The 13,205-nt window shown below is 47.1% G+C and overlaps 1 protein-coding gene across 2 annotated transcripts in view; it reads right to left on the reverse strand.

The window, feature by feature from the left end:
* Window positions 1-13,205, reverse strand: part of LOC138513937 (V-type proton ATPase subunit S1-like) — a 645,312-nt gene that overhangs the window by 624,038 nt on the left and 8,069 nt on the right. The window contains exon 1 of one of the 2 annotated variants that reach the window (XM_069629103.1): window positions 8,542-8,606. The exons of the other annotated variant lie outside the window; for it this stretch is intronic. The gene's annotated coding sequence lies outside the window, so the exon portion shown is untranslated. Of the gene's footprint in view, window positions 1-8,541; window positions 8,607-13,205 lie in introns of those variants that run through there. 2 annotated transcript variants of the gene reach the window in all.

Genomic DNA, 13,205 nt, shown 5'->3' on the forward strand with positions numbered 1-13,205 from the left:
AAAGTTTGATTGCTAATCGATCTCTAAAAGATGCTTGGAGATTATGTAATTCTTCAGAAAGGAACTTTACTTTCTTTTCGACTAGACAGAAAAACATTTCTAAAATATATTTAATTCTCGGTAGGACGTTACACTGACAAAATGGTTTAGATCCTCAGATATGTCACGTGACATTTCAGAAGCTTGGTACGATATATATGTGTAACTTAGAGCAGTTTGTCAATGATTACAACACAATGAAGTCCATAGATGTTTGGACTTCTTGCCTTAATTCTTTGTCTACTTCTCTCGATATTGCTTTAAACCGCATTTGGTTGCACGTTAAAAAAACGGTTAGTATTAGGAATTAATCTATGTAATAAGTTATGTGAAGTTTGTTTTTAATGATGATTGATTGTCTATGTGATTTTGTTTTTTAATTAATTAATGAATTATGTTAAATTATTTGTGAAGATTTCAGATGACCTCAACACAATAAAACAAATTTTTAAAAAAATTAATAAAACATTTCAGATCACTCTCCAGTGACCATCTGCAAGGAAACGCTGCTTTGGCGGCTAAGGGCCCCCACAGGTTGGAAATGTAATAGAGTTCTTTTAAAAAACCCACAAAAGCCTTCTCGAGTGCTAGAGGAACTGGAAGAATATTTTCATATAAATGGCAATGGCAGCATTTGACTGAATATAATATTGGAGGCATCCAAAGCATTTATAAGGGCTCTTATTACACACAAGAAGGCTTTTGCAAATTTAATGAGCAGGCTAATACATCTGGTAAACTCCTTGCTCACCTGATTAAACAACTGATCAACAAGCAATTCATGAAACATTATGCTTTTTTATTACTTTTTATATTCTTCTGAAAGTACTAAATGGGCGGATGCATAAAAGAGCTTCTATAAGGATTTCAACAAACACACCTGTCAAAAACTGATGCGTTTGGCATGGTGGCCCAAGTCTCTGTGGAAGTGAGAAAGACTTATGGGAAACATTTTAAAAACAAAGCTTTCGGCTCCAACCTGTTCCCCCAGCAAATTAGAAACAAAATGTAGATATTCTCTCTTTGCAGCTTACCAAGCTATTTAGCCATATTATGACAATGGGTCTGGTGCTGCAAGCTATAAAACAGGCAAACATCATACTAATACATATACAGGGAAGAGACCATACACTCAATGGGAATCATCAACCGATCTCGCTGTTGAACACAGGCTTAATAATATTAACAAAATGTTTAGCAGAAAGAGTCCAAAACACTTGTGTATAGGAGCGTTCTAAATGCCATATCATATCATATCAAATGCATTAAGAGTTTTAAACATCCAGACCAATTCAGTTTCAGCGGGGGACCAGCGTCTGCAGACCATATACAGAGGGTTTTGCATTTCATACATTCAATCAAGTCTTTGATGGGAAACCCTGTAGTTAGTTACCTCTATTGATGCCAAGAAAGCTTTTGACAAGGTGGAAAGGCCCCCCTTGTTCTACAGCCTGGAACAATCTGGTTTTCATATGATTTTTATTCAATAGCTAAAAATCCTAAATGCCTCCATGACAATTAAAGTATGTTCTGGCCAAGAGAACTGTAAACCAATTGATTAGAAGAGGGGCACCAGGCAGGTATACCCATTGTCCCACTTGCTCTTTGCACTGCTGCAGGGAACACTTGTTTTGTTTCCAAAATGTATCTCAATTGGGAAATTAGATGCATATGGCTAGGTTCAGAGAAATGATATCCTTCTCACTTCCCAATGTCCCACTCTTGGTATGTGGAGGGCTGGCTTTCCATGCAAAATAAATTGGAATAACACTGAACTCCTGAGTCTTTCTCGCTGCTTGGGTCAGGAGAATATGCTGAAAACCATGGAGATTTCTAATACAAAGTTTCTGAATTTTCTGGGGATTAAGTTGCTTAAGGCTCTCCAAAGGACTGCATCACATAATATTGATATGGTGTTGGTACAGATACATAGCAATCTAGAAGGTATACCGGCCTTTGATCGCGGGACTTTTCATCGCAGGTTTTTTTACCGCAAATTTATTTTCGAAAAAAAACTCATCTTTTTTTGTGGGGGGGGGGGGGGGAAATTGTTATAAAATTGTGTAAGGGAATCAAAAAATAAATAAATTGAACCGTGGGTTTCGGGGGGGTAACCCCCCCCAAAAAAAAATACTAAATGTGATGGTTTTTTAAAAAAAAAAAAATGGTGGTAAAAAACCCTGCGATGAAAAGTCCCGCGATTAAATAACGTAGAACCCCATTTCTTTAATTGTTTCCCCATAACATATAGTTAAACTTATTCAAAGATGATGGAAGACTGGATTTCTGGTGCTTTGGGCAGGAGGGAAGCCCAGAATAAAGAGGTTGACCTTATACAGCGATAAGCAGTGGTGGGAGGGGATGAAACTACCACACTTCAGACGATACCTCTAGGCAGCATGTCAGGCCCAACTCGTGAAGATACCGATTAAAGGTCCTATATCCCCCATGTGGGCTACTTTTGAAACACAGATTCTGAGGCCTTTCTACACAATACATTGGACGACCCAAAACTCTGTATCACTGGGGAACAACCTTATATTGATGAATACAAATGACATTCGGGGAATACATAGATGGTTGGAATTTGATCCCACACTACCAGGCACGGCCACCATTTGGCACAACAATAGTTTTAAGACTGAAAGTGAACCATTTTAACTGAGAGGCCTGGATTAAAAAGGTTTCTGATTACTTGAACATTATTTCCAGGACAATCTTGTTCTGTCATTTGAAAACTAGAAACATACTATTGGTCTAGGGGTCAAGGACTTTTGGAGATACCTAAAACCTAGACACTGCGTTGAGAAAAAAGGACTACTTTGAATAGCCCAGCCATGAAATATACACGTATAGACTAAACTTTGAGGACCCCGGGGCTACTCAAACAGTGTTTTATGGGCATACGTTTACTTACAACCCCTAAACGAGAAACCACTATAATGCCCAACAATCAAATGCTTACACAAACAGAGGATAGAAATAGATCCCCTGAATGGAAAGATTGTCTCTTTGAATGACAGAAACGTACAAACGACTCCAACTCAAAATACAATATATTGCACAGGGCCTATTAGCAAGCACAATAGTACGTGTTCAAACCCAGGAATGGGGCGCTGCGCGAGACAATGCGTGGGGATGGGCTCTTTATGAGATTGACTGAAACTGGCGCCCTTCTGCTCCAGGATTCCAAGAGCTATCTCGACAATGACAGGATGTAAATCCTCAACTGATCCTGGTCTGGCGTTCTTATGTGTTGACCGCTCAGAAGAGGTCCCAGACCCCCAGGGTGTTAAAATGGAGAGTCACAGCTTTAGACCATGCTAGCCAGAAATGACAAGGGGGATGTTTACGGAGTGGGGCGATTTGATGTCATTGACTGCAGCTTAGGAGGACCTGATGCATAGAGATGTCAACAGATGTAATGCTACTGCGGAAATGTGGAACAAACGTGAATACATGTAGAGTTCTTCTTTCCTCAAATGACCATATTGTTCACTATTGCTAGCCTTTTTTACATACACAGGAGGGGACCTTTGGTTGGGAGGGAGGAAGTGGGATACTGCTGGGAGGGTCAACCTTGTAATTGTTTTACTAACATTGTTGTTATTGAACTACTGAGAAATGGAAAATAAGCTGTAATGTTAAATCACACACTAGTAGAGGCTGTCTGCAGGTGGCATCTGCAATACGAGGCACAATTAATTCAAGCTTGCTGTGGAGTCTGGCCAACTCTGGGCCCCTGGCTGAAAGGATACTTATGAGCAAGCAGCCCCCTGCAGGTGAACTGGGTGTATGCTTTTCACAATCACCCTTCATCAAGAGCAGTGGCGTAGCCAGGATTGTCTAACAAGTGGGGCCTGAAGCTAATGCAGTTGGGCACACCGCAGTGATTACCACCTGTAAATGCCCACACAGCGATGCTGAGTGGGCATTTACAGATTTTGGGTGGGCCTTGCCTGCTCAGGCCCTACCCTGTCTACGCCTCTGATCAAGAGGGCATCAGGCTGAGCGGAACCTAGGCCTGAAAGAAGAAACCCCAAAGCACAGTGAGAACAGTGTCCCTGTCACAGGAGTCTCTCTCTGCCCTTTACTCCCCAGGATAACTGACAAACAGTTGCTATTGGAGACAGCACATCAGTCTCTTCTGCGAGAGTAACAGGTGGCTAGTATGATGCCAAAGAACCAGGGAAGCATTCGAGACCCATGGCCCTTCAACCTCATGCCTACCCAATCTAATCACATGTTGAAGCCAACTGAGTGCTCGCAGCCTACACACGAGCCTGATTGAATAGTCTTGTGTGCCGGATTGCTTCAGAGATGCCTCAACCTTTCCAGCATCTGTCTGCCTCAATGGGATACCCAGATGCTGTGTCAGAGTATGACACATCCTGTCTGCTTCCCGGGGCTGAGGAAAGCTATCAGGCAGGGAGCAGGGCCTGCCAACTGCCTCTATTACAATCTAATTAGCATCCATAAAATCCACCTCGGCTCCACTTTACCTATACCTGATCATAACACCAGCCTTCTCATGGGTCTTTCCAAATAATGATTCCATCCACTTGGAATGATCACTGTTCTGCTACTCCTTGCCCCTCAGAACCACCCCATATCGACCATCACCTCCCCAAATATCAGGAAGGCTGTCTAGCTGTGACCATGTTACCCTATTTGAGCTTACAGACCTATATTTAACCGTACCCCCTGGAACCTTGAGCAGTCCATTTCCAGCACACTTTTCAGTTACACCTTCCGATCACAAACGCAAAGCCGCAAAACCATTCGTCGAACCTCCTTGTGCCTCCTACCATCTCTGGTCGTTCTTGCCCATTACCCTCTGCCTTGGAACAGGCAACGCATTGACACGAGCTCTGCCACTCCCTGAGTGCAATCAAGTTCTGAATAAAACACAACCTTTTATATATTTTATATATCAGTCAGGGTTACGGGCATACATTACATGGTGAGCAGTGCTTACAACATAGCATTTAATAACGGCATACAATTTTGGGTAGCATGGCATAGTAAATATTTACAGTTAGTGGGGAACATGTAAAAGTGCTGAATGCGGGTGAGCGAGGAACAGGGTGGTGGATTGTAAAGCGTGCTTATCAGGGGGGATACTGGTCTGGGTGGGCTTGGGGGTATATCCTATGAGGTGTGAAGGAGGTGCTCAATGTGTTTGAGAAGATGCTTTAAAAAATCAGAGATATGATGGAATAACCGATCTCGAGGGAAGTTGAAAGTTATGATGTTATATATAAAATAGGATAATGAAATGAGAGTGGTTTGTAAAAATGTATGATATTGAAACAAACAGTCATACCTCATCTCCACAAACATATTTGAAGTCAATTTTTGAAAATATCATACTCCCTGTTGAGGCTTGCCGTAGAAGGCACCCACAATTCTTTTTTTATTATATAAAAAAACACTTTTACTAACCCTCTTTTTTCACACAATTTGTATGATTGAATATATTGTGGTTTTTAGAATGAACGAATCAGAACAATATTACATGCACATATATTTTTCTAGAAAAATAGTCTGTAGTTTTCAATATACAGTGATAGGATTACAAAAAGCTGTAAGGTTCACGGGTTTACTATTTTTGAAATCATAACATGAATCGGAGAGGGTAGTGTGTGTTCCTTCTTGTGTTTCTGGTATTATAAATCCCTGTTTGAACGCACAGCCCCTGTGACAAAAAAATGAAGGGATAGACCTGGTATCTAATACATAGATTAAAGACAACCAACATTGGACATTCCTAAGTGCAGGTAGACGGTATGGCCAGCTGTGCTCGGGATGTGACCATGATTGGTGAAGGGCTAGAGTGGGGGCAGAGGAAGTGAGGGACAGAGGCGGGTTAGAGGTGAGGGACAAATGTTAGCAAGCAGGCAAATGAGAGGTAGGGTAACAGGGTAACTCAGAGGCGAGGAGGTAGGCTTTTAGTTTGGTTTTGAACAAATCCTTGTGGGCTGTTTCTCGGATGTCCGGGGGAAGAGAATTCCATGCAAGTGGAGCAAGAAGAGAGAAAGAGCCGAAGCGAGAGGAAGCACAGGGAGGGCGAGGAGCTACAAGGGCGGTACTGACCGCTGGCAACCTGTTGATAGATGCACAGACTGCCAGAGGCAGTATCTTTGGCTGCCCATTATGAGGGAAAATGCTTGTTGACAGCTTTGTACATGGTGCTGCCGCTTTGAAGGTGATGTGTGTTTTAGGGTTAGCTGTAAAAGTTTGATGAGTGTGGTTGTATATTTCCGGTTTTGGGTGTACCATGCCCACAACGACTGCAATGGCCTGGGATACATGCAGTGCATACTGCTGCATCAGATATCCTATCCTACTGCATAATACCTGTTGCAACTAAAAATGTAAATAGAGTTGTTACTGCCGGACAAGATTATGATTATATGGGAGGAGAATTCTGCTTTGGATGAACTTGCTTTAAAAAAAATCTCTGCAATGATCATTCTATCTAATACATGGACTAATGAATCAAAGAATGTAAGTGATCAAATACCCACAATAACTATATTGTACAGGATAGAACAAGTAACGAGCATGATCTGGTTTCCTGCATAGAAAAAATCATGTTATGGAAGTTAGACATTAGATGTCTCGCATCTCTACACTTCCCTCACCTCTAACCTGCCTCTGTTCCTCACTTTCTCTGCCTCCACTCTGCACTTTATCCATCATGGTCTGATCCCTAAAACAGCTGGCCGTACCACCTAAATAAATGCACTTAAAAATGTCTAATGTTGGTTGTCCTTAATCTATGTATGTATCCGCCATGTACTGTCCCCGGTGACTGTTCCATTTCTCCCGTCCACAACCTGGTCAGGATGTTACTGAAACTCACCCCATTTAAAGAAGCTCAATTTCCTATCGATTGTACGTTCTTTTGTGATCAAAAGAGCATTTATACTGCATATATACAAATAAATAAATACAATGAATGCACCCATTCTCCCTCAATAACCCTTATGAGCAAAACAGCCCGCCGCTTATGAGTTATCACCCTGCTCTGACACCTGGGGGCCTTGGAGATGTTGGCTCTGCAAGACCTTAAAGTGTTAATTACCCTGTTCTGTATCACTCCTCGCCCACCATTGATTCATTCCTGTATAGCGTTCATTGAACCACCGCTGTAAGGTTTTTCAGACTGAGAAGTTGTTGTGACTTGTGTCTTGTGTGTCTCCAATGCTTGCTAAAGAATGCAGCACAAGTGCAATGTTACTTAGTTGAATGTCCCCTGTGTGGGTCAGTCGGTCCTGAAAAGGGGATACCAGTGGTTCTGCATTATGTCCAGTCCTGATCCTTATTTCGTTCCTTATAATGTAATTTGCATGTGGCCTCTTGAGCTTCACTGGTATGTCATACCTCATTTATTACAGTAGGGGTCCACCAACTGCCCAATGGGGCTCATGGCGAGTCTGGGGAATACTTTTGTTGGAACTCGGCTTCTGGTGGTACAGCAGAGTTAGTCCCCATTCTTGGAGTCCATAGGCCTCCAATGGGGATTAACCACTGGTGCTAACTCCACTTCTGATTCCCAGTGCATATTTTGGAGGTCCAGAGAGACCTGCTGGAGTAATGTACTCCACTTCATCACCAATCTCATAGTTCAGTGGAGAGGTAAAAGTGGGGATAACGGAATAAATGCCATATTACCACCATGTTTTCCTGCCCCGCCGTACTCTTCTTAATGAGGCCCAATGTCCTTTATGATCTGGGGTAACTTGAAAGCATGGTTTCCGACATAATCCCCGGCAATGTGAGGGTCCCTTCTGCCGACTCATGTATGCAACACATTGAGCCTAAATGCAACCATTTTTGTGAATGCAAATGGGCGCACTTGTGTGCCTCTTTGGAATAAACGAGTTAATACAGGTGTAAATCGTTTAATTATTACTAGAAGACCATGATCTGAACTATGTCGTTTTTTTAAAAAATTGTGAGGCAACCATGGTGCACTGTTTGATAAAAGTAAGTAACTGAAAACAAATGCAAGTGTTTATGAACTGCTGCATGTGAGTATGGGGATAGAAAAAAAAATCAACTTTTATATCTGACCTGCTTGCCCAAAATATATGGTTTTATAGTAGCATCATTGTTGCTTGTCTTGCCGGTCGATTTGCTGACTAATGGGGCAACTGAAAGAAACACGGTGAAGTCCCCAGGATTAGATGATGGGTTTCAACATGAAGCGCTGTGTTTTAAGGAAGCGTTGGCGGGAGATTTAGAATGGACAAAACGTCGCAACACAATGGCCCATGATTTAAAGCAGTGAAATCAGCGCATGCGCCCTGCCGTGCTTAACTGCCCACCGTAACCTTCATTTTCAAAGCTGTGTGAGGGGCGTGTTCGGTGCTTGTTTAAACGCACAACAATCTCTGTTTAGCAAACCCTGCACACGGGGTTCTGGTTAAGCAGCTAGCAGCACCTGGCACTGCATGAAACAGGTTCCCAGAGCGTGTTTATGTTGTTACTTACGCTCCCGTACTATAGAGACACTGTTTTCTTCAGAGGTGCGGCATAAGGACTCTTCCCCGGGGCGCAAGACCAGCACTTCCGGCAATTTACTAAGCGCAGGTTCACTTGTTCGACGTCACGTGAGTAGGTCGCAGGGCTTGTCTTCCTGCGCTGCCACTGCCCGAACCAAAGCGCCCCGAACTATACTGGACACTGTACACCGAAACCCTAATTCGTAATGGAGCTGAGGAACAATATATGCCTGACGCTGACGTGAAAATGCACTACTGCACGTGCTAGACGGGTGCTTTACAAAAGGTGAACGCTAGGTCACTGAATCCGCCGATTTTATCAGAGAAAACTCACCTGGAAAGCGGTTCTACAGAGACAGCTCCATGACAAAGATTTTTGGTATTTGTGGATGCTCAGTTTGGGCTACAGTACATCTTTCAGTGAAATCTCGAGGGTGTAGTTTTCAGAGCAAATCCGCCATGCAATGGTGGGGACTTCAGAACGCAGCCAATGTGATAGAAATGACAATGACAGCATCCGGGTGATTGTGCTGGCTGATCGTGTGTGTGGTGATCGGGGGGGCCGCTGGTGTAATGCGGGCCCCTCCGGCGTATGGGCCCTGCGCGCTGCAACGCCGCGTAGGAACAGACACGGAGACGTCTGCTTGCTCCGGCGCTCCGGCTCCAACTGCCGGGCGCCGCCTTTATTACTAACTGTGCATGCGCCGGCTTGTAGGCCGCGCATGCGCATTCTGTGTACTACGTACACAACATCCCTCCTTTTCCCCTCAAACAACAAAACCATTAAACATGGGGCCAACGTGGCTCAAACATTATATACTTAACCGACTTTTGTTGCTCAGGTCGCTGAGTCCATAATAAAGTCTTGGAACCTTTGTGGAGGGCGGCGTCCCTCTCTGCGGGGGTACCTGATCGGTCCCCTTTCGACATTCTCTGGCTCCGCAGGGTCTCCGGGCGTGTCGACGTTCTCCGGTGGTGCTTCTGCCGCCTGCCTTTGGCCAGGATCCGGTTCTTCTTCAGAGGTTGCTGGTCCTATGCGTTTGAAGAAAGACACATTTCTGGTCACTGTCCCACGCGCGTTCGCCGCCGTGACCATGGATCCCTTGACGTGGGTAACTCCCATCGGGTGTGGTTCATATGTCATTGAGAGTTTCCCCTCCGGTTTCCTGTTCCGGACCAGGACGGGGTCCCCTACCGCTATCTCTTTTTCCGGCAGCCTTCGCCTCATTGTCTCCTTCTCGTTCCTCGCGGCCCTGTCCGCTGCCACTTGTGTGTCATCAATCACCCCCGGGCGTCGCTCTCCCGCTTCCGGTATCAACCCTCTGGGTATGCGCTTAAATAGTGCCTCGGCGGGCGCGATTCCGGTGGACTGATGTGGGGTGGACCGGTACTCACGGAGGAATTCGATCAGATTATGGCGCAGGTCTTCCCCTCCATTGACGGAGATGCGAAAAATTTTGTTAAGTGTCCGCATGAACCGTTCAACCTCTCCATTGGCTCTCGGCCACAGTGGGGTCACTTTACGGTGCTTGATGCCTCGTTCTGCGCAGTATCTGGCAAAACGCTGCCCTTGGAATGGAGCGCCGTTGTCCGAACAGATCTCGAGCGGGAAGCCGTGGGTGGCGAAAATTTTGTGCATGGCCAGGATGGTGTGATCGCTGGCGGTGGATTCTACGAGTTCCACCTCCGGGTACCTTGACCACTGGTCCGTTACCACTACGAAGTGTAGGCCTCTGCCGGTCGAGCCGAAGTCTGCGTGGACGGTACCCCACAGCACGTCGCTCCGTGGCATGGCTTGGATGGGCGGGCTCTTTTCTGCTGGACTCGCGGCTTGGCAAGGGATGCAGGCCTTTACGAACTCGGTCACCCGGTGTTCCAGGTCGGGGAACCAGACTTTCAGCCTCAGGCGCGCCTTCATCTTAGCCATGCCTTGATGTCCTGTGTGGGCTAGCTGGAGAACTCTTGTGACCAGGGACCTGGGGATCACGATCTGGTCTCCCCGCAGTAGTAGGCCGTCCGTGGACACCGAGAGCTCATGTCGAGCCTTCCACAACAGTTGCAGGTCTCTCTGCACCTCTGGGTTTCTTCTGGCGTTGTTCAGTAGGACGTCTCGCCATTCCCCTGTGGCAACCGCTCTTTTCACTCGCAAGAATGCCTCGTCAGAGTTCGAGTCATCTGCAATGTTCTCCCTCGACAGGGCTACTGGCAGGGCTGATTCAACGACGAGATGCACAGCGTCCCCCGCGTCAGATAACTCTACCGGATTCTGGGCGTCCCTCGTGCCGGGGTGGCGGGGGGGGGTTGTGGGTGCCTGGGCGGTACACCAACTTGACGCTATATTCGATGAGCGATAGCATCCATCTTTCGATCCGGGGAGGCGGCTTGGAGGAAGTGCCGGACAGGATGGGAATCAGGGGTTTATGGTCAGTGACCACGACGACGGGTTTGCCGAGGATGTATATCCTGAAGTGTTTGCATCCCCACAGGATGGCAAGGGCCTCTCTCTCGATTTGCGAGTAGCGCCTTTCCGTGTCGGTGAGGGCCTTGCTAGCGTAGGCAATGGGTCTCATCGCTCCCAGTTCATCGGCCTGCATGAGGACTGCCCCTAGTCCCACGGGGCTGGCGTCAACTACGATCTCTGATTCTCGGCTGGGGTGGAAGTAGGCCATTGTCTCCTGCTCTGACAGGGCCTCTTTGATGGCATTGAATGATCTTTGTTCCACCGCTGTCCATTGCCACGGTACGTCATTCCTGGTGAGTGCTCTCAATGGTTCTGATAGGGAGGCTAGGTCTTTGATGAATCTGCCGCAGTAATTGACCATCCCTAAGAAGCTCCGAACTTCTGCAGGAGATGTGGGCGGAGGTGCGTCTCTTATGTCTTTTACCTTGCCGGGATCAGGTGAAATGCCGTTCGCATGGAAGGTGAACCCGAAGAATTCCAGCCGATCTTTTAGGAATTGGCACTTTCCTTGGTGTAGTGTAAGACCTACCGCCTGGAGTCTCTCAAACGTGCGTTCTAGCCTTTTAAGGTGTTCGCTCTCTGACTTGGCGAAGACCAGAATGTCGTCGGACATGTTAATGACACCCCTCAGGCCGGACAACGCTCCTCTTATGGCGTTCTGGAAGACCTCAGCCGCGGATGAGATCCCGAAGTTGAGTCTCTTGTATTGGTACAATCCTTCGTGCGTCGTGAACGTAGTAATGTACCTCGACTCGGGGTGCAGTTCCAGTTAATGATAGCCAGATCTGAGGTCTAGTTTGGAGAAGACCTTGGCGCCTTGGAGTTCGCCGACGATATCGTCCAGGGTGGGTGTGAGGTGGCGCTCTCTTTTGATGGCAGCATTTGGTAGCCTCATGTCTACGCAGATGCGCACAGCCCCTGGTTGCTTCGGCTTCGGGGCCACTACGATGGGTGAAACCCACGGGGTGGGCCCTTCTACCCGTTCGATGATGTCTCGGTCCATTAGCTGTTGCAATTCTGCTTCTACTTGTGCCCTCAGGTGAAATGGAATTCGGCGGTGTTTGAGGGCTGTCGGCCTTACGGATTTGTCGATGTGCAAGCGAATGGGGTCTACGTTCAGTTTGCCGATACCCTTGAAGAGACTCGCGAACTTGTGTAGCATGCTCTTTAGATCTGCCTGGTATACCCCAAATGTGAAATGCACAATGTCAAGCGCTTCTGACGCAGCACAGCTCAGCAGCGAATGGGGGCTGACGTCGGTGACGAAGAATCTTGCCTTGATGGAGTTCTGTCCATGAGATACTGGGGCAACAAATGCACCTTGGATGGGTAAGGGGGTGTCGCCACCGAATGCATATATCCTCGCCGTTGATGTCGACAGTTCTGGTGGGCCTGGCAGGGCTACGTAGTGTTTGGTGGCTAGCACGCAGACTGAAGCCCCGGTGTCGATGAGGATGGGGGTGGGAGTGCCCTTGATGTTGACGGTGCACTTGGGTTGGCGTTTCGTGCTGGAACATCTCGCGATGCTGGAGATGAAGAAGACTTCTTCCTCCTCCTCCTCTTCTTCTTCTGCGAGGTCTAGGTCTTGCAGGCCTTGATCAATGTAGGAGATGCCTCTCACTCTGCGAGAACTGCCTCGCCCCACTCTCTCTGGTCCTCTCGCCGTTGTAACAGGGGCAGCCGCACGGCACGTTCTGGCAAAGTGACCCGGTATGCCGCACCGGGCGAATGTTCTTGACTTGGCTGGGCAGTCACCGCTGTGGGGGAGGTCATACCCACAGTTCGAGCACGATGGGGCGGTGCTTGGAGTGGGCGCGGTGTCGGGCTTTCTCGGCGCCCATCTCGACCTATTCGCAGCCGACTGTCCCACTGCAAATGCGTCTTCGTTGTGTCCTGGTCGCGAGGCAGCGTCCATTTTCGCGCCTCTGGCCTCTGCTAGTTCATGTGCTCTGCCCAGGTCTAGAATCTGCTGGAGGGTTAGGCCAGGCTCCCTCAACACTTGCCTCCGAAGTTTACCGGAGCTGCACCCCTGCAGTAGTTGGTTGCAGACCATTTCCTCTTCGTCGGCCCATCTGCAAGAGGTCGCCAGGTGTCTCAGGCGGGCGCAGAATTTGTCTAGGGGCTCATCGTCCAATTGTTTCTCAGCGCCCATGACGAACCTGTCAAAATCCATGTTGGCCATGGGTAAGAAG

Source organism: Ambystoma mexicanum, chromosome 12, assembly GCF_040938575.1.
Source record: "Ambystoma mexicanum isolate Mex_15411 chromosome 12, UKY_AmexF1_1, whole genome shotgun sequence".
In the NCBI taxonomy this organism is placed as follows: domain Eukaryota; kingdom Metazoa; phylum Chordata; class Amphibia; order Caudata; family Ambystomatidae; genus Ambystoma; species Ambystoma mexicanum.